Source organism: Lethenteron reissneri, chromosome 72 (assembly GCF_015708825.2).
Source record: "Lethenteron reissneri isolate LAM-NWPU_2019-01 chromosome 72, ASM1570882v1, whole genome shotgun sequence".
Lineage (NCBI taxonomy): Eukaryota > Metazoa > Chordata > Hyperoartia > Petromyzontiformes > Petromyzontidae > Lethenteron > Lethenteron reissneri.
The window spans coordinates 1994326-2016770 of NC_083850.1; the positions used below are offsets into that span (position 1 = coordinate 1994326).

Sequence of the window (22445 nt, forward strand, 5' to 3'; positions counted from 1 at the left end):
TATACATTTTGGGCAGATATCTCATCACTTTGATCTTAGTGTCTATATATCTGCTTGTGATACAATTGATGAATAAAAAATGCTAAGTATTAAATAATGAACAAAATCCAACATGGCCTAATTTTTACGTCATGAAAATACTATTTTTAAATACAGATCAATCGAGCCATGTGGTTGTGTTTTCACTCATTTGTATACACCAGTTTGGTGAATTTAACAGATTTACTATAATCCAGCTCATCCTTTGGGGCTTCAATCGATAGTGATAACATTTTCATCTTCGATGACACTGTCTTAGAGCATCGATGAGTCAGTTTTTGTAAACTGTTTGAAATCGATGGAAGCACATCCCAACCAATCCTCCACATTTCACCTTCCTGTAACCATCCCCAGTTAGAGGGGTACTGAGTTACTGGTTGGTTCACTACTGACTGACTGCACACCATACAGATAAAATACGTCCCATCATCCTTGGTTTGTCTTTGCCTTGCTGGCACATCCTGTAAATTCAGGGACGACTACTTATTGTGGCGGCTTATCAGGGAGCTTTTGGGACGGTAACTGCATGCTGAGAAACAATACATTATCTGACACTAAACTCCACGCTGAGTTGCAACGCACTGATATTTGCAGTGTATCGGGTGGTGCTGTTAAATATATAATGTATTTTTTATAATTACAATTATGAAAAATGTGTTAAATTTTTTTTAAATTGTATAATGTTAAAATGGTTGTGTGTGGTTGAGTGTTACTAAGAATGTGTGTGTGTTGTTAAGTGTAATGAATCATGATTGTAATTACAAAAAAAAATGGAGTGATTAATATCGATGTATATAATTGGGACGCGATTATGCATAAAGTTATCACAAGTTATTATTATTAATGGCTCTTGTTATCAAGGGGTGTGTATTATCAATTGTGATAATTTCAATGATTATCGCTTTAACATTTACTGATTCTCGCTTCATTAATTATACGTAATTATGTCAGGTCTCAGGTTTCAGATCTCACCGCAGGATAACATTTTCGAAATTTAAACAATGCGTGAGTTAGAAAATGGGCACTCGGACCCTGCTTTATATGACAAACTTTAATATAAATTTACTCTAATATCCAAAAACACTCATCACTAAAATAGCAACAACAGTAAACATGCAAATATATGTACTCATAAATCCGTATTGAATGATTATAAAAGCATTAACGGTCAAATCTCACGATCACGTTATTAAAAGAGAACAATAGGCAAACACCTCAAAATTGCAATATTCGTATGGAATGAATGCTCATAAATGCAACACATCGTTTGTTATGGTTTGTGATGCATGCAAGCTGAGATTCTTCTTGGCCCACAACCTGTACAAGGTACAGTTGAAAAATGGTAAAATGAATGTAAAGTGAATGTTCCATCTTCTGTCTTCTCTCTTACGGAAAATACATCCAGTCCCACAAAGATGTGTAGAACGTCAGGCTTGGTTCACAGCTGGAGTGCGCTCCCGACTCTGGAGTCAGCACGCTGCCAGTCAGCCGTCAGCTGCTGCGCTGCACGCTCACAGATTGTCTGCACGCCAGGCTGGATCTGCAGCTGGAGCATCCTGTTTCCACGCTGGCCCAGCATGCTGCCTGTCAGCAGGCTTTGGAGTGGCTTTGTTCGCGAGCACCTTTGGTCGCTCACCCTCAAGAGATCCCACGCCGTGCAGCGGCCTGCACGTGTCCACACACTCTAACACGCTCTCAGCCTCTTGACCTCATCCAATGTCAGTCACTGGGCTCGACCAACAGAACGTTTACATCCGATAGCTTGGACAGTATTTCATGCATACCTGATATTGGTGTATAACTCGTCTCCACTTAACTTCTCAAGTGTCTTAGCTCATCACAGTATTATATGAAAATTCCAACTCTTAGCTTATTACAATACAACTTCTCGAAGTCCTTGACTCTATAAGTGACTCAAAATATGAAGAAAAACGGAAAATAAAAATATCAGCATTACTTAATCTGCCTTAGCAAGAACTCAATTCTCAACTACTCAGAGCCTTTGCCTCTGCAAATCTCACTCTTAGCCGGATTAGGAGTACTATCCCCAGTCTGCCAATGCATGACTGACGAATACGATATTTGTATGCTGTTTAATAGGAATTTCTAGCTTATGTAATTATTTACCTGAGACATTAAAAGCTCATACCACTTTCATGCCCCTCGTGCATTCATCGGGTCAGACTTCGGTCATCCTTGCTTCTGGCTCTGTAGACATCCTGGCACCTGATGTCATTAAACCCTATAAAACTCCCTTCCTCCGGAGGTCATCCCAAAACTTGTGTGGACACAGACCTACTTGATTGCCCCTTGGAATGCCTATCGACTCGTAAAGGCGGGCCTCTTGATGTGGTGTGTGTGTAGCACGAGTTTAGGTCGACTGAGCCTGAAAGTCGACTTAGCCTTAAAGTGAATACCTGCTGGAGCATGCAATTGTAATAACAGCCATAGAGGGTTCACGTGGGGATTGGCTTGCCGGTCCTGCTCGTAGCCAATAAGGGTTGAGATTGGGACCATGGCCCATGCGTCATCACGACAGGTCATCTGAAGTGATTGGCCTAGCCATTCGGGGCCCCAGCTAATGGGGAGCCGGATGAGGGGCGTGGTCCCGGGATTGACAGGGAACCATCGAGAATGGTCAGAGCTGTCCATACATGATTGGCTGGGGGAACCACGTGACGAAGGTCTTAAGAGCGAGCGCGAGGGAACGATCGCGAGCAGACTGAAAATAACAGAAGCAGGGTCACGTGCGGACGGGGCCTCGGGTTGCCTCTCTCTCCGTTGTCTGCCAGCAACGGAGAGTGAGTAAGGAAAGTGTATGGTGGAGTGGAAATAAAAAGGACTGATTCCGAAGCCGTCTCCTGGAAGGTTATTACACAATGATAGCCACTGGATAGACAAAAACGGCCAGACGGTGCTTTGGTTGTACCCTCTGAATACATTATGTTGGTCGCGTAAATTTAAAATTGTAATATAGATCTAAAAATACCTATTGTGGTCGTGAATGATCCTTAAGTTCAACCCTTCAACCTGAGCTTCCATAATTTCATTATTATTCAGTTTCACATGCTTAATCCAGACCGTGTATCATGACAGTAATTGTTAATGAGGACATGTAACATAGTCATATGAAACCTTTTGACCCTAAGCTGTAATGTCATATAACAGTACATCATATTGTAATGCGGGTGTAAACGGCCCTCCGGAGGTGCCGTCATGAGGGGAGGAGTTAGGTCACGTGGGGGGGAGAGGGGTTGAGTATAGAAGGAGGGGAACCGGAAGAGGATAGGGAGTGACGGGGAACCAGGAACAGAGAGAGGCCACGAAGGGCGAAGCGGAGGGTGGCGAGATCGCCACGAACACGGGGGAGCGAGGATCGGCACCGTTGGCCAGCGGTGACCGACCCGAAGCAGCGAGGAGGCTGCAGTCAGCAGCGGGGCTGCATACAGAGTCAGCAGCGGGTCTGCATACGGTAGCAGCCAGAGGGTCTGCACATAGGGGTAGCAGCGGGAGTCTGCATAGAGGTAGCAGCGAGTCTGCAGGGAGGAGGTTACAGTAGATGAAGCAGAGAGTCAGAGGGAAGAAGGAGCTATAATAGCAGTGAATAGCCGGGGGCTACAAATACAGAGTTATAACAGAGTGCCGTGTGGGTGAGGACGAGAACCCAATAAAAGACACGAAGACAGAAGGAAGTGTCCGAGTCCTTTTATTACACTGGAGTCAGAAGTGAAACGGCATGGCGAAACAACTGAGGAAAAAGAATATTCCATCCCCGGCGTCGGCTTCATCTTCGGACGACGACGATCTTCCTCCTGAGGTCGGCTTCACTTCGGCGGAGGGAGAGATCCGTGAGGGCCCGGGCGTCGAGGAGGTGGCCCCTTCGTCCGACCCATCTGCGTTGAAGGACGAAGATTTAAGATGGATCCGGATGGCGGAGCAACTGGCAACCCTAAAAACCGTCATCACAGAGTTGTGTGACCTTGTCACGCCAAGGGCGGCGTTGGAAGGTGATGGTGGTGATCGGCAGGAGCCCGGGTCGTCTTCGATGGCGCCGCCATCGGCCACGCGGCGTGAAGACGCCATCTTGGGCGTGGCGCACCACGGAAGGCGGGAAGCCGCCATTTTGGGGCCGCCGCGAGGATCGTCCGCCATTTTGGCGACACAGCGTTGCCACGCCTTGCTGAACTTACCGCCGGAAGAGTCAGCGACGGACGGAAGCAAGCCAAGGAGTCGCAGTCGTCACCTTACAACCGTCAAAGAGTTCTCCATCGGGGGCGATTGGAGTGCGTTCGCCTGCAGATTTTTGGCGGCGGTACGTACGGCAAGGTGGACGGACGCTGAGGCACTGGAGGTGCTCCCGACTCTTCTTGATGATGAGTCCGTTCGTTTTTTTCGCTCTATAAAAGCTGCGAAGAAGAAAACTCTGCGAGGGGTGTTCGAGGAAATGGCGGACGCGTACGAGCCACCGGATGACGCCCATCGCCGATTCGTGCAGCGGCAACGCGCACCTGAGGAGTCACCTGTAGCGTACAGGGGCGCCGTGTTGGAACTCGCTATGGCCGCTTACCCGGAGACGGAGCCTGACCTGCTGGAACCACTCATCTTGGGGAAGATGTTGGAGTTGTCCCGAGATCTCGGCATTCCCATGCAGGCGTGCGGTCACGAAAAACTCACGTCCCGGACCGCGGCCAAGTGTTTGGACGCACAGTTCAATCTCCACCGCTGGAAACAGGTGACGGCGTGGACGGGCGGTCCTGTCGTCGATGGGGGGGCCGTAGGGTGGGACCCTACGAAGGCCGTGTACGTGCCGGATGCGATCGGCCAGAAGGAGTTGTCGGCTGCCTCCACTCCGTGGCCGGCCCGGAGCGGGCCGGGGCCGCGGGCTCCGCCGCCGGTGCGGCCGCGTCGGGACGGGGTGCCCGCTGCGCGCCGCCCCGACGTCGACTGCTTCCGCTGCGGCCGTCGGGGCCACTATGCCAGGGACTGCTGGGCCCGGGTTCCGGGGCCGCCCCAGCAGGAGGCCTCGACAGCGGACGCCCCAAAGAAAGACCCTCCGGCACAGGCAAGTCGGTGCGCACCAGACACCCGGCAAGGCCTGACACCTCACTCATCGCCGTTGTTATGCGACGCGGATGTTGTAAAATACGGGAGGCCAGTATCTGAGCCTTGTCGCTCGATAACGCAGTGGCGTAAGCTGGCTCGGCGGGTTGTCGCGGCCGCTACCGGTTCGTCCACTGTACCTGGGTCCATCCAAGGGGTGGACGTACGTATTTTGGTGGATTCCGGTGCATCCGCGACCATTATTTCGGATGTGATATTCCATCTTTTGAACATCCCACCGGGGGCCGTGAGGCCGGCTTACGCTTCCTGCATCGCTGCGAACGGGGGTAGTATGGGCATCGTGGGACAGGTGGACGCTAACATTTCTATCGGGGGTGTCTCGGCCTCGGGCGTTGTGTTGATTTCGAGGTCCCTGGCGGTTCCTTGCCTGTTGGGTACGGATTTTTTGGCTAAGATGCCCATTCTAATTAGAATCAATGAAAATTGCATAGAACTACCGGGGGGCCGGAAATTGGAATTTTTACAGTCCGCCTGGGGGCGACCGGCTCCTGTCGCCCAGGTGCAGGCGCTATCGGAAGTTTCGGTTGATATTCCACCTGGCTCTCAGATGCTCATTCCCTTACGATACCGGAAGCCGGTTCCGGGTCGGCAGGGTGCTTTTGGGATTTTGCTGTCGCCGTCCGCCGCGGTTACGGGCGGCTTAGCGCTGGTAGGGGCGCAAACTATTGTCCGTCCAGATCAGCGCCCGTTTTTGCAGGTGTTAAATGCGAGTGCTGAAAGCGTGTGTGTGCCAGCTGGTACCGTTGTGGCACATGCCACTACGGCGTTTACGGCCCAGAGTGACCTGCCGGACGGGGGGCTTGTGGGTGGTGTTTCACACGATGGAGGGGTTGATGATCGTTGGATCGCCGAATTATGTGGGGAAAATTCGGCCCTTTCCACCGAGCAGCGTTGTGCGATTCATAAATTATTATCGAGCTATTCCGATGTGTTTAGCTCGGACGATTTGGACTTGGGACGCACCTCGCTTCTCTCTCATCATATCGACACGGGGGACGCTGCCCCTATCCGGTTGAACTCGCGTCGGATGAGTCCGGCTGAGCGTGAGCATGTTCGAGGGGCAGTGGAAGACATGTTGAAAGCGGATATTATATCTCCGTCTAATAGCCCATGGGGCGCGCCTGTTGTGTTGGTTAAAAAAAAGGATGGTAAATTGCGATTTTGTGTCGATTTTCGGAAGTTGAATAAAGTGTCGGTGGCGGATGCGTATCCCCTGCCGCGTATGGACGATTCTCTCGACGCCTTGTCAGGGGCTAAGTTTTTTTCAACGCTAGATCTCTCTTCGGGCTTCTGGCAGCTCCCCCTTGACGAGCCCTCGCGGGAAAAGACAGCTTTCCGTACGCCGCAGGGGTTATTCCAATTTAACTGTCTGCCGATGGGGTTGAATGCAGCCCCTGCCACTTTTCAGCGATTGATGGAGTTGGTGTTGACGGGGTTGCAGTGGGAGACATGTCTCATTTATTTAGATGATATTATTGTCTTCAGCCGCACATTTGATGAGCATTTACTGCGGTTGGAGGCTGTGTTTGCCAGAATGCGTTCTGCTAATTTGAAATTCAAGCCTAAGAAATGTCATCTACTGCAACGCTCCGTTCGATACTTGGGACATATTGTTAGTGCGGACGGGGTGGCCACGGATCCAGAGAAAACTGCGTGTGTCAGGGATTGGGCAACCCCGGCCACGGTGGGTGATGTGCGTCGGTTTTTGGGGTTCGCCTCATATTATCGGAGGTTTGTTCCGAATTTCGCTACTATCGCCAGGCCTTTACATCTCCTTACTGGGAAGGGGCATAAATTTGTGTGGGGACCGCCGGAGGAGGCGGCGTTTCGGAGCCTGCGCGATTTATTGGCTACTGCGCCGACGTTGGATTATCCGGATTTTGAACATCCCTTCATTCTGGATACTGATGCGAGTGACACTGGTATTGGGGCGGTGTTGTCCCAGTCAAAAGGTGGTGTTGAGCGTGTGGTGGCGTATGGGAGTCGAGTTTTGTCTCCCGCGGAAACCCGTTACTGCGTCACTCGCAGGGAACTTTTGGCTATTGTGTTTTTTCTCCGCCAATTTCGACCGTATCTGTACGGTCGGTCGTTATTGTCCGCACGGACCATGCGGCCTTACAGTACGCTCTTAAGATGGACCAGCCATCCGGACAATTGGCGAGATGGCTGGACACGTTGCAAGAATTTTCCTTCCAAATTCACCATCGGAAGGGTGTGCGTCACGCTAACGCGGACGCACTGTCCAGGTTGCCGCAACAATCCCCTTGTGCGTGTGCGTCGGGGACGCATAGGTGTGGACCGACTCAGCCCCCCCCTCAGCCTGTCGCGCTGGCGGTGGATGTTCTCGAAACTCCGCTTACACCGGGACCGGTTGATGGGGGACCGGCTGACGGGATTTTGCGTCTTCCGAGGTCTGTGTGGATTCGGGAGCAAATGTTGGACGATTCTTTGGTGTCGTTACGAAAACGAACGGAGAAGGCGGGTAAGGAACTCGGTGCGGGTGGTATTTCGGAAACTGCTCTCCGAGATGGGTTACTGATGTGGAGGGAAGGGATACAGGAACACTGGCGTCTCGTTGTGCCTGCGTCATTGCGGTACGAGTTGATTAGATCTTTGCACTGTGACACACTTTTACACCTGGGGGTGCAGAAAACCCTATTGACGCTGCAACGAGACTATTATTGGCACGGCATGACGACGGATGTCGTCGGTCACGTTCGCGCGTGTCCCGATTGTGCCCGCCGTAAACCACCTAAACATCCATATGTTCCGCCGATACAATCGATTCAAGTATCTCGGGTTAATGAGCTGGTGGCGTTAGATATTTTGGGACCCTTTCCGCCATCCGCTAAGGGAAATAAGTATTTACTGGTGGGGGTGGAGTACCTCTCTCGCTGGCCGATGGCCTGGCCTTTGCCTGACCAGTCAGCGGCGTCTATCACTGACGCCTTTCTATTTGGGTATGTAATGGACAAGGGGGCGCCGGAGAGGCTCCTTACAGATCAGGGGCGCAACTTTTCGTCCAAATTGTTGGGGGAGGTGTGTGCGGCTTTGGGAACTAAAAAGATACGGACGTCCCCCTACCACCCACAAACGGATGGGATGGTGGAACGGTTGAATCGGACTCTGTCCGCCATGCTGTGCCATACAGTCGGGGAAAATCAATCTGATTGGGATTTGCATATCCCTGGGGTGCTTTCGGCGTATCGCATGACGCCGCACGCGGCTACTGAATACTCGCCGTTCTTCCTTATGTACGGCCGTGAGAATGTGCCGCCGATTAATGAGCAGTTGGGAACCGGTGCGAGGGGGCCTGTTAAGCCTCTTCCTGAGTATATTCAGGACAACGTTCGCCGTGTCACTGAGGCGAGGGAAAGAGCCCGCATGGCTACAGCCAAAGCTCAGGCCAGGAATGAGCGGTGTGCCCGACGTTCTAAGGGGGAGTGCCCCTGGAAGAAGGGGGACCTGGCCTGGCTTCATTGCCCACAGGTGCGGCCAGGTACCTCTCCTAAATTACACAAACCGTGGCAAGGTCCGGTCCGCCTCATTGAGGTTCCCAACCCACAGTCGGCGCGTGTTCAGGTTGGTTCGCGGCGCTGGTTCGTGCATACATCCCGGTTGAAGCCATACATTGCCCCGCGGCCGGATGCGTCATCTCCCGAAGTTGCCTTGCCGGGGTCTGTTGCTGCCGACTCGCCCTTGCCTGTGTCTGCTGACCTTGCGAAAGCGCCTGTCGTACCCTTCACAGACAAGCCGGCCGTGACAGCGCAGGGAGGAGGACGTTCCGCTCGTGGGATGCCGACCGGTGCCGCGGAACCCACGGGACCTGCAGCTCTTCCTATCCCTCCGCGGACGCGAGTACGGGATGTCTCTGGACGCGAGCGGGACAGTGGCGGGCCTCCAATGGCGACGGAAGAACTTGCGCCCGTCGCCCCTAAAACCCTTCCACGTTCCCGCTCGGCGGGTGGGCTGCCGACCGTCCGGGACGGCCCGGCTACCCGTACTCGCTCGAAATCCCTCACGTTTCGTTAGATTGTGTTGTGTTGTGTTCATTGTTATATTGTTCTTGCATGCTTCGTGTCTTTTTACGTGTTGGACCTTTACACCCGCATTGCTTTTCAGGTTGCAATTCAGCCGAGGTCGGCTGGATTTTCTTTATGGGGGAGGGTGATGTAATGCGGGTGTAAACGGCCCTCCGGAGGTGCCGTCATGAGGGGAGGAGTTAGGTCACGTGGGGGGGAGAGGGGTTGAGTATAGAAGGAGGGGAACCGGAAGAGGATAGGGAGTGACGGGGAACCAGGAACAGAGAGAGGCCACGAAGGGCGAAGCGGAGGGTGGCGAGATCGCCACGAACACGGGGGAGCGAGGATCGGCACCGTTGGCCAGCGGTGACCGACCCGAAGCAGCGAGGAGGCTGCAGTCAGCAGCGGGGCTGCATACAGAGTCAGCAGCGGGTCTGCATACGGTAGCAGCCAGAGGGTCTGCACATAGGGGTAGCAGCGGGAGTCTGCATAGAGGTAGCAGCGAGTCTGCAGGGAGGAGGTTACAGTAGATGAAGCAGAGAGTCAGAGGGAAGAAGGAGCTATAATAGCAGTGAATAGCCGGGGGCTACAAATACAGAGTTATAACAGAGTGCCGTGTGGGTGAGGACGAGAACCCAATAAAAGACACGAAGACAGAAGGAAGTGTCCGAGTCCTTTTATTACAATATTATCAAATTAACGTTTAATTCCATGATGTTTAAGAATATTCAAATGCGGTGTTTTTTTAACGCTCAGAACGCACTGAATCCACAAATAGGCAATATCACATTTAATATATCTTTTTTTTTTAAAGACATTGGTATTCACTTGTTTGCACATCATCACGTTGTCCAAAAAATTATGCATACAACCTATCTGATGAGTTGTAAAAATTGTGAATTATGTTATTGCATGCTCGTGAACATAAAAATCGACTCTTAAATCATCCAATACTGGACAACTCGGTCACAATGTCTTTTACGCAAAAAATGTATTATTGTTTGCCATCTTGAAAAATGGCTGCCAACTTGGATTTTCAAGTAGATAACTTTTTTTTCTGAAAAGATTGACCATTGTGACTATCTCTGACCAGCTCCATGCTTGAATCACAAATTTAACGAACCCTGTGAAAACAGCACTAATCTGTTCCACTCACGCTGCCGGTTCACGACTCTTATCTCGCTCTCTGCGTCTTCCCACACACTGCTCGAATTTGGAATGCCATCCTATTGACCCTTTCCAAAGTTTATACAATAACCTTTCTTATTTCAATAAACTTGATAACCATTGCACCTTTAATAGTGTTGTTAATTGCAGGCTGCCTGGCGTTTAGGGCCAATGCTCAGCAACCGTCATCAAAAAAGGTAATGGTCGAAAGTATTTACATCCATAACTGTGCAAATGATGAATCTTGTCATTCAAGAACAAAACTGGAAGAAGGAATACTCAAATAAAAAATAAATTATATATGACTGCGTAGGTTTTCGCGACTGTGCTGTCGATATGGGTGATGTGTTTTTAGGGCTGTACAGTGTTTTGTCGGGCATGATGTCCGCGTTACTCTCCAAGTGCTCGGAGCTTCTGCAGAAAATGAGTGAAACATTACACATCATATCCAGCAACAGTCAGTTCAACCCAAAAAGCATACGAGAGCCAGATGCTGTATTATTTCAGACACATGATGAAATCTCACCACATGGGGATGCTGCCATGAAAATAATATGCATCATTGAATAAGGAAGGAGCTTTCTTTTTACTCGTTTTATTCTCCAGAAGTCGTGACAATATGCATACATAACACGTAGCTACTCACAGCCAATATGGTGCAAAATGGTTGATTGGCGTAAGCCACGCAATAATCTGCACAATCGTTAGGACCGTCCACCATCTGACACAGCTAAACAAATGAAATTGTGTCACGTGCATGAACGTTTAATGCACCAATTATCATGCTTTGAGCTCACTTGTAAGTTGAAGAAAAATTCTCCCAACAAAACGTGGTAATTTACAACAGTTTAAACGTCATCAGGACAAGAGTCAGGAAATCGAAATAACTGTCTCCTGACCTGGATTCCTAAATAGGTGTCATGATCTCACAGGAGTAACCAATACAAATTAAAAAAGATATTAACCATGACTATATATTTTGGCAAACATTACGCAGGTATATATAGACCAATGAGCATACTATAAAATTCGAATGATTGATTATGACTGTTCATGGATATACAAGCCTGTAGCAGGATAGCATTTCATAGACTGAATATAAAACCCAGGTGACAACTGTTTATTTTTATATTACGGACATTTTGCATGTTGAACTTCTTTCAAATCGTATGTAGCCAACCGTACTAATCATTTTAATCATGTTCATACATTTTTTTTTGCTCTATGTTTACAATTTGTATTACTTTCTACCCGCACCATTTGTGAATAATGTGCATGAGACAGTTTACGATCATTTGGCGCTATGTTGGTTATAATTGCCACAGAGATCACGCCTTGCTGGACTTGCCATAGAACTCGAAGGTCATTTCAATAATTACAGCTGAATTATGGACTGTCCTGGTAAAACGTTGTAATCTACAAACTGTTCAGATGGTAGTTGGCTTTTTGCGCAGTATTTAGATTCAGTGGATAAAAGTGATTAAGGTCACTGGGCAACCATCTGTGAGGAGATGATATAATGATAAAGAGTATCAAAAGTAGATGTTTAATTCTGAAATTGAATCCAATATGCGTTTTGTTATTTATTTATGGGTTCAGTCTTTTCTTCAGAGGATCCCTCAATAGAGCTCTGACAGGCTCGGACATTTAACTTCCCGTAGAAGGAATGATTTAAATCCATGCATTCATCACGCATAGTCAGAGAAGCACCATCACACCAAAACGTGTGACCTCTTGCGACGGCATTTTCATTAAGTGCTCTTGCTGCCAATACCAGTGTCGCGCGTGATTTGTTTGATTCACTTATCACAGGGGCGATGCCATTCCTTTGAGGGTCGCAGTCCACTTCGAACGTCAACCACCAACTGAAGTCCACAATTTGCTCGAGTGCGCATCAAGACGGGCGAAGCGTCCAAAAAGTGACAACCATCATCCTCGAATTAAGATCTCAATCACTAACAACAACCGCCATTCGCCACTAAGTGGCGGTGACATCACCATGGCGCTTGTGTCAGGCGATGAGCATAGATTGAGGCCATTAAAAGACCGGTCGCAGACACAATAGTGACATTTCTGACGAAGTGGAACCATCGGATGCCAAGAAAGTGTCTTTGAAATTGCATGTGGAATGACTGCAGCTGATCCAATCAGCTTGAAGCATTGTCCAGGGCTCGGCACCATACAACAAAACTGACAAAAACAGTACTAGTGTAATAAAAGGACTCAGACGCTTCTCTCTGACTCCGTGTCCTTTATTTGGGGTTCGCGTTCTCCTTCCCACACGGCACTCCTCCTGAGACTCTCTCCCTGGCAGCCCCACATCTGCCTTCGCTCCCGTAGCCTTCCACGCTCCTGCAGCTCCGCTGCAGGCTCTTGGTGCAGCCCTCTGGCTGCTCCCCCAGCAGCTCCATCGCTACTCCCTGTTCCTCCGTGCGTGGCGATCTCGCCACCTCCCAATGTCAGCCCTTCGTGGCCTCTATGGCTATCTCGCCATTTCCTACCTCAGCCCTTCGTGGCCTCTGTGGCTATCTCGCCATTTCCTACCTCAGCCCTTCGTGGCCTCTGTGGCTATCTCGCCACTTCCTACCTCAATCCTCCACTCTCTCTTCCACCCCGCTGGCTGGCGCCGTCATGAGCCCCTCAGCCACCAGGCTGAGGCACGGCGACCACCCAACGTGTTCACCACCCTTCACTCCCCCGACTGACCCAGATAGCTTCCTGTCTCCCCGCTATAACTTCTCCCCCACGTCACCCTGACTCCTCCCTCTCGGATCGTCATATCCGCCCCGCCCATTTACGCCCGCATTACACTACCCTCCCCCGTAGAGAAAATCCCAGCCGTCCTCGGCTGAAACAGAACAAAATAATGCGGGCGAAGGCATCACAATCAGGAGTCCCCCAGACACAACGGAGATTATAACAACAACAACACAAGCAACGAAAGGGGAGGTATCAGGAACTGGAACAGAACACCGGCCTGTCCTCCGCGCAACATCAACAAGAATAAGAATGGCACAATGAACAAAAACGGCAACTGACACGCAAGAATGGCCAACGCGCACAACCCAGAAATGTGATGTTTTAGTGCGTGTCCATGTTGCAGTTCCATCCGCTCGGCTCAAGTCCAACGTCAAAGAGCAAGTGGTAGAGCAGAATGACGAACGGCGCTCAATTGCTCCTTCAAGTCCTCATCCAGCTAGCACACCAGGTAACACCCAGTGCGACGGGAGCTGAAGAATCTGTGACGAGAAGGAGAATCCAATCCCCTGAGGCACAGCACAACAACGCACATCCGCATGTCGTACACGACAGCCACCCGGCCTCAGGGTAGTGGAGATGATGTAAATCCAGCCCGCTTAAAAAAACTCCCCATAAATACCCAAAATAACGCAATGGATGCCCCAGTATTTACATTTTAACAACAATATTATTTACACGTGACAACAACAACAACAAAATTTCCTGCTCTTGCCCACCAGCAGTCCTCCCTTGAGGACCAGCACAGACATCGCACGTACACAGCATGTACCCACGGTCACTCTCAGCAACCCAACAAAACACCTAATCGCACACCCTCGCGTGGAGAGAGCCACGCTCCCCAGCGGTAACGTTTAACTCGCCCTAACCCCCACCGTGGTCGTCAACCCACAGCAACATCCACTGACCATACTCTCAGCTAGTGCAATTTCGGGGATGAGCAGCAACTCGGCCACGCTCCTCCCTTACTATCCCATCAGAGATGGACACACACCAGCCTCGTATAGTCCGATGCTTTATAGCCCAGGGAAGGTTCATCCCCCAGCAATGCCAGACCCCCTGTACTCCCCCCACGGGGCAATGTTCTCTTATAGAGACAATAACACCCTAACCCAGATCCCGTGAGCCCCCGGCACACCAGGTTCAGTCTGCCACCGCACAACTGAACCATGACTCCCCGAGCCATATGAGCACATGGCCCATTAGTTTAAGACATACCACGGAGGTTTCGCCTCCGGGCTGTCAGGTCAGCCATCAGCCATAGGCCGATGTGACCACAACTCGTGCATCACCCAATCAACAATGGCAGGCATAACAGATGGAATACTTGCCCCACCGCGGTTTTTCCCGCGCGCTCAAAATGGCGTCCCCCTTCGCCCAGCGCGTTCGCGCAATATCTCGCGCGCACTCAAAATGGCGGCCCTTTCCGCAAAGCGCATCGTCGCCATACCCCGCGTGCGCGCAAAATGGCGGCCCAGCGTGCGAACACGTGGCCAGTTTTCTCCATTCGTGCACCCCAGCTTCCCTTAGCTGGGGGTCACAAGACGCATCCCCCGTCACGTTATAACAACCCCACCAACGATAGACGCACAGCCCCAGCTTGCTGCGCACAGCTGTCATATCGTGGAATTTTTAACCAATATTTTACCAACCACATTGGTTACACAACCCAACTCGCCAAGCAACTCGTGGCTGCATGCGATCAACCGAATACGCGACGCCACTTGGCGCCAATTTACGGTCCCATTAGCATTAACCTTTGAGACACCCACAACGGCGTCATCACGCACCCTCAAAGCGCGCTCTCTCTCTCTCAAAAAGCGCAATTACCCATAATATACACGAAATCTCGTGTGCACAACACCCATACAACCAATGTTTTAGGGTCCCCCTCTATAATATACACGCAATCTCGTGTGCACAACAACCATACAACCAAATATTTGGGTCCCCCTCGAATTTGTTACCAATTTCCAACAGGTACGCACAATATAATAACAATCTCAATTCCAATAGTCAACCACTGCATCGCACCCCATAACCATACAGAACGGTATAACAGCACATGCAATCAGCATATCGCGATCACACGCGTACATTTAAACACAATAGCAAGCAGATCTGCAGGCAACCAACACACCATTAATCCTGTCATAACTTTGCAGCAACAACACAATTATTCTCTCACTTGCAACAATCGCATCGCACACAGCACCTCGCAGCACAATACACCAAAAAAAATTTTTTTTTTTTTTTTTCCAATTAAGCCCATCACACAAGGTAACCCACAAATAATACAGCGCAAGATACCCGACGCTCCCAAGTTAATAATTAACTTCACCATCAAGATAACAACTCCACGCAGCAGCGCACACACACAATTTGACACTCAGCAAATACAGCAGACTCTCCGTCCATTCTCAACACATGCACACACTTATATTGACACCAAGCAACAAGCAGATAGCGCGTTCATCGTTATTACACACACATACAGACAGTCCGAACCGCGCTCCGCACAATCGAGTCATAAGAGAAAACCAAAATAGCCCCCCCCCGGCCCTCGAAAGATGAGTGAGGTGTGTGTTAAGGCCGGGTGCGTATCGTTATGACTCGCCCGGGGCTGCAGCAAGAAGAGGACGGCAGGGTGGCAACTTGAGACGCCTCGCAGAACTCGTTCGGCGACTTGACGGCTCCGTTGTCACGCACCCGAACCAGGACGGGAAGCTCCCGCCCCAGCAGCTGCAGCATCGGCGTCTTCTCCTCGCAGCACCCCCTCGAAAAACAGCAGCTCACAGCAGGCTGCTCACCCCGCGGCACCTCCAGATGGCAGCGCAAGGCTGCCTCTCCGCCGCGATGTTGAAGATGGCGGCGTCCTCCCGCCGCTGTGAAGACAAGATGGCGGCTTCCCGCCGTTTCTCCCCTGCCACGCCCAAGATGGCGTCTTCGTGCCACGTGGCAATGGCGCTGGCAGCGCAGGAAAGGCAGAGGCCTGCGGATCACCACCGGGCCTCCCCGACGCCGTCCTCGGCGTGGTGAACTCACACAGTTGCGCCAGCACGATTTTCAAGGTCTCCATCTGCGCCGCCATCTGTCTCCATCGTAAGTTGGCATCCTCCGGCACAGACAGGTCCACCAACGCGGCGACACCTTGCTCACCCGGACCCGTACTCGTTCCAGAACGGATCTCCTCTTCCATCGCAGGCAGGTCCACTGTCTGAGGAAGGTCGTCGTCGTCGGATGATGTAGCAGGAATATTTTTTTTTTCCTTCTTTCTCTCAGTTGTTTTGAGATGCCGTTTCACTTCTGACTCCAGTGTAATAAAAGGACTCAGACGCTTCTCTCTGACTCCGTGTCCTTTATTTGGGGTTCGCGTTCTCCTTCCCACACGGCACTCCTCCTGAGACTCTCTCCCTGGCAGCCCCACATCTGCCTTCGCTCCCGTAGCCTTCCACGCTCCTGCAGCTCCGCTGCAGGCTCTTGGTGCAGCCCTCTGGCTGCTCCCCCAGCAGCTCCATCGCTACTCCCTGTTCCTCCGTGCGTGGCGATCTCGCCACCTCCCAATGTCAGCCCTTCGTGGCCTCTATGGCTATCTCGCCATTTCCTACCTCAGCCCTTCGTGGCCTCTGTGGCTATCTCGCCATTTCCTACCTCAGCCCTTCGTGGCCTCTGTGGCTATCTCGCCACTTCCTACCTCAATCCTCCACTCTCTCTTTCCACCCCGCTGGCTGGCGCCGTCATGAGCCCCTCAGCCACCAGGCTGAGGCACGGCGACCACCCAACGTGTTCACCACCCTTCACTCCCCCGACTGACCCAGATAGCTTCCTGTCTCCCCGCTATAACTTCTCCCCCACGTCACCCTGACTCCTCCCTCTCGGATCGTCATATCCGCCCCGCCCATTTACGCCCGCATTACACTAGTAAACTCTCTATTTGTTGCCCAGATTTAAACGTTTCTGGGACAAGATGCGGTTCAGACCATTCATTATTCTTAAGGCCAGTCCGATCCGGCGCATGAAATCAGGTTTACATTGTCCATTGCCGGTCAGTGTGCAGATGATAGGTAGATACATTCTTCCACTGCTTTGGCAGCATTGCCGTTCATTATACAGGGTGCTTCTGGAGGTCCAGAGCCCAAGTTCTAGACTTTTGTTTTCTGCCATGAATCATTGTATAAATTTTCTTGCATTGTTTGGTAAATGTTGGAGGACTACAGTGTGAATGGTTCAGAGTCAAAGGCTGCCTTCAAATCAATGTAAGCGACATGTGGTGGGCGATCGAACACGGTGCAGTTTTGCAAGTCAGTGGAGATTAAGCACAGCATCCGTCGTAGACTGATTCATTAAAATAGAAGGGAACATTTGCAATGCATTTATTCTGAGTTTAACTCGGCAATTTTTTGAACGAACGTGGCCATCATGTTTCCTAAAGGTGATATGATGTCAGATTCATCTTTCTTGAATTGCGTCAGTGGTCTCTAACAGCCGAGTGTCGATACTCCTTGGTGTCTCTTTGTTGCTGTCCCGTTCACTCAACACAATCCTGGGCCTTCACTTTATTCGGCTGCTGCCGTAAAAACCGCAGTGTACTCAGGATGGAGGCACCAAGGATGAACAAAGAAACACAGAGCAAGGCCAGAGCAGACACGATGCAGCCTGAAAGTCCTGCATAGGGAGGAGAGGATCAAGGATCAGGATCAGAGGTCACTTGTGGAACCCACCAACAACTACACTGTTACCACCTTCCGACTCAGACATCTGAGCCATTCAGTGTAGGGCCCTCCAATTATGAGTGTTTGTCCTCTGGCTATTTCCTGTACCGAGCTGATATCAAACCATGCTTACACTGGCCTAAAAAGGTCCGAATCTGGCACGCATGGCCACTGGCAAGTTATTGATATATTCCTTGCATATGACACGAGTCAGTTTAAGTCAAACAGCTTTACCAGGTCATTGAGATTAGTGGCAACCCATTATTTGTGTAATAAAGGACTCCGTCACACGATGTTGATCTCCGTTGGTCCTTTATTTGTGTTCGTCTTCCGCTCACCCCACTGGCCTCCTCCTCGGTCCAGCGTCGTCTCTCCTTGCGCCCTGCGTACTCTGCAGCTACCCTGCTGCTCCGCTCTGCAGCTACTCTGCTGCCTGTGCAACCTCGCACCCCCTGCTAGTCCTCCGCTAGCTCTGCGGCTACTCTGCTGCTCTGTGCAACCTCGCACGCCCTGTGCTAGCCCTCCGCTAGCTCTGCAGCTACTCTGCTGCTCCGAGCAACCTCGCACACCCTGTGCGCCCCGCGCACTCTGCTCTCTCCTCACCCTGCTGGCTGGCGCCGTCTGGTGAGCCCCATCAGCCTCCAAGCTGAGGGCAAGGCGACCACCCAACGTGGTCTCCCTCTTCACTCCCTCGACTGCTCCAGATGTCTTCCTGTCCCCATCCTATAACCTCTCCCCCACGTGACCCTGACTCCTCCCTCTCGGCTCGTCACATCCGGCCTGCCCATTTACGCTCGCATTACATTTGCATATGATGTTGGTAACACGGCTCAGATTCTGCAGTTGAAAAGACCTGGTGCCTCCTGAGCTGTTCCAGGCTGGCTCAGCATGGCCCCAGTTTGGCTCAGTTGTACAGTGGAAAAGAGGTTTGGAATGGTTAAGCTATTATCCATCACATCAAAAGCAATCTGTATCAGTGTGAATTATCGAGTTCATACGCTCCGTGTGAGATCAATTACTAATAAATATAACCTTCACCACCATCACCGTCCATGGGCAGATAGTCTTTCGGTTTCCACTTCACATTTCGTCATGTGTTTCCACTTTCTTCTGTCTTGTGCCAATATGCTCAGGTAGTGGCACATCTTTCTGGCACGAATATTTTATGACGTCATTACATTCTCTATTCGCTCTTCTTCTTTTTCAGGTTACTTCCATTCTTCTGAGCACACTTTAAATGTTCCTGTTATTGTCCATCTTACATATGTGTCCAAAAAGTGACAGTTTCCTTCTCATCATTGCCTGCATCAGGTCTTCTATGAACAACATTTTTCTTTTGTCTACGTTGGTCACTGTAGATCTACTTTAGATGCAGTATCCTTCCATAGTACATTTCGAATGCCAATATCTTTTCTCGGTCAGTCTTTTTCAATGTTCATGTCTTGCAGACATACAAGGCTGTACTGACCTCGTGTGTTCTTAAGATGATCAGGTTTTTCTTGTAGCAGATTTTCTTCTCCAGATGTTTTTGCATCCTGCAATTACTCATTTAGCCTTTGCGATCATCGCTCTTGTCTTTCATGCAGTGGTTGTCCTATGTCAGTAGACTTCTCTAAAATTCAAATTCCTTGACATTCATAATCATGCTGCTTTCTATTATTTCTTCATTCTCAATTTCCTTCCTTCCGAACATCATCGCCTGTCTTTTTCACGTTATTCCTCAGTCTTGTAATTTTTCTTAACTTTGCATATGAACACTTTCCTGCAGTACAATTCAGCTTTCTTCCATGTCATCCACGAATCTCAGGTATATTTTTTATTAGTCCTTGCACAGATATTCCTTACAATAACTCTTTTCGAGTACGGGACAACGTTGTTTGGTGACAGTGAATTTCCTTGTTTCATACCTATTTTAATTCTTCCTGTACAACTTTTAATGACGACTTTGACCTTTCACCTATATCCTGCAGAATCTGTCAGACTTTTCCGTACTCTGGATGATCTTAACGTTGACCATGTTATATCTTGCTTGCTGGAATCTAATGCTGTCTAGAAATCTATGAAACAGCTGTAAACCAGCCTAGTCTTTTTCTGATATGAGCCTTATGTACTCTTCCTATATTTCCTAAACTCTGGCTGTTCATCCACCAAACATTCCTCAGCCTGTGCTTTGAATCTATTTAATAGTATTATCAAGAATACTTTCCTCATGTGGCTTATTAGTGCGATGGTTCTGTAATTTTTACCATCGGTGAGATTTCCTTTGTTGGGTATCATCACAAATATGGATTTTGTCTACTCCTCTGGTATTTTTTCTTCTCTCCATACTTGCTTGCATAGCTCGTGGATTTGTTTTACAAATCCTTCCCCTCCAGCTTTTATCATTTTTCCGCACATGCCCACTCTGAGACTTTTGTTCTTCTTCAGATGTTTTATTGAATTTTCAATTTCGTCATACGATAATTTATCGTTTTCTTCATCTCCTGGTGGTAGGGCTATAATTTCTAGTTCATTCACCAATTCTATTCTCTATACAAATCGCTGCAATACTCAGTCCATGTATTTTTTTTTTGTCCATCAAGATCTTACCATCTTTTATCGCTGTTTGCTGTGGTTACCACTTCCTATTTGTGCTCTTGACGAGTTTGTAGACCTCTCTGGTCTTGTATTTTCCAGCGTAGTATTATAAGACGCTACATTGCTTTTCCCACCCTTCCTGCTCACCCTTCATTGCTAATGTCCTTCATTGCATAGCTTTTTGTACTTCGTCACCATCTCCTGCTATTCCTTTATCTTTAGCCTTATTTTTGCTCGATTCTTGTGCTATTTACATTTTTTTGGGTTTTACTACTAAGGGTATTCATGCTTCTACAGCTTTCTCCACTATCTTCATTAGTGATAATGCCTTGGTGTCTATGCTAAGGTGTTCTATTTCTGCCCCCTGATTCTACTCGATCTTTCTTCTTCATATTTCCTCCTTATCTCCTAGTTCGAGTGACTCTGTGTTCCTCTTCGTATCATATTGCATTCTAGATATACCTTTTTATTTTTAGTCGTAAGTTGCATAGTACCAAGCTGTGGTCCAAAGACACATCAGCTCCTTGGAATGTTCTGTATAGTCGAACTGATGTTTTCCAGCGTCTATCGATCATTACCAGATCGATCACATTCCTATGTTTTCTATCTGGTGCCCTGCATGTCCATTTTCTGCAGTATTTCTGCATGTATTCGTCTAATATATGAGCATCTCATGTTTTGAAGCAAATTCTAGCGGTTTTTTACCTATTTCATTTATTTCTCTACGTCCATACATTCGCTTGATGCGTTCCAATCCGGTGTTATCCTTCCTAATTTTTGCAATAAAGTCTCCCACAATTATCTTAATATTGCTTTTAGGCAGTTCCTTTAACGTGCTTTACAGCATTTCATAGAACTTTTCAATATCCTCCACTGCACTGATGGTGCATATATTTGGATGACCGAAATGTATGGCTTGTCCATTAAATCTCGCTACAATAACTCTTGGACTATATCCCAATGATGAGGCTTTGAGTTTTCCATTCAACAAGAACCCGTCAAGTGTACACTTTATCTTCCCCTGACCAGATCGCTTCACCCCCAATTTAGCTCCCATATTCTTGTCCATCCATTTCTGAGTCCGAGGATGCCGTACCTGTATCTTTATATTCCCTTATTAGCAGCTCTAACTGTCCTGTTGCCCATAGTGTTCTCACATTCTATGTCCCTACTGTGATCTCATTCACCATTCTCAGAACTTTCGTTGTTTTGGCTGCTTTGTTTCCCAACGTTGTCATAGCTGCTGCTACATTACAGTAGCAAATTGTTTGACCCAATCCCGGTGGCTCAATTGGGGACACGGACATTGTTGACCCATGTAACGGCAGAGCTGGTATCCTGTGGTCGTCAAGTGCATTGGATGACTTTTGTCTTTTTTTTCACGGCCAAATTATAAGCACCCTTTCATATATATGAGCTAATTATAAGCACCCTTTCATATATATGAACAGTTCTACTTGTAATTGCCTACGCACAACTACCTTCATCAAGCAACAGCCAGATTTGGCTAGTTGTGTCGGGTGGTGGCGGGATTAACGACACATTTGTATATATTTACGAGATCTAACCCAAAATAACTGTAATATGGATGATATTGGTCGTTTACACTATGAGACCTCCTTTACCAGTGGCAAAATATAGTAGTAGGTTTTTACCCTTTAAACTGGTACAAAACTGACACCTTTATACAAGGCATCATGTTTGCAATAACCGCAACACAAGCAGTCAAAATGCAAACAAAAAGAAACAACTCTGATAATGGTAATGATATGCACTGTCCTTGAAGTTGATTGGTCCACACCCGAGACAGCTTTCCTTAGAGCCTAGTCTCCATTGGTGTTGGACCAGATGACGCCAAAAGGCATACTACTCAAAAACAGTGCACTATCAGAGTATTGAGAGCTCGGGTAAGCATTTACACTATGAGACCTCCTTTACCAGTGGGAAAATATAGTAGTAGGTTTTTACCATTTAAACTGGTACAAAACTGACACCTTTATACAAGGCATCATGTTTGCAATAACCGCAACACAAGCAGTCAAAATGCAAA

The 22445-nt window shown here is 49.0% G+C and overlaps 1 protein-coding gene and 1 long non-coding RNA gene across 2 annotated transcripts in view; one reads left to right on the forward strand and one right to left on the reverse strand.

Annotated features, from left to right (window-relative positions):
* The window catches only part of LOC133361317 (zinc finger protein 91-like), a gene marked incomplete at its 3' end in the record, with an annotated part of 1159662 nt that overhangs the window by 631644 nt on the left and 505573 nt on the right, over positions 1 to 22445 (forward strand). The window lies entirely within an intron of this gene.
* LOC133361300 (uncharacterized) overlaps positions 17050 to 22445 on the reverse strand; it is a 34834-nt gene continuing 29438 nt past the window's right edge. Inside the window, exon 3 of the long non-coding RNA XR_009757351.1 lies at positions 17050 to 17771. This is a non-coding gene — a long non-coding RNA (uncharacterized LOC133361300). The remainder of the gene's footprint in view (positions 17772 to 22445) is intronic.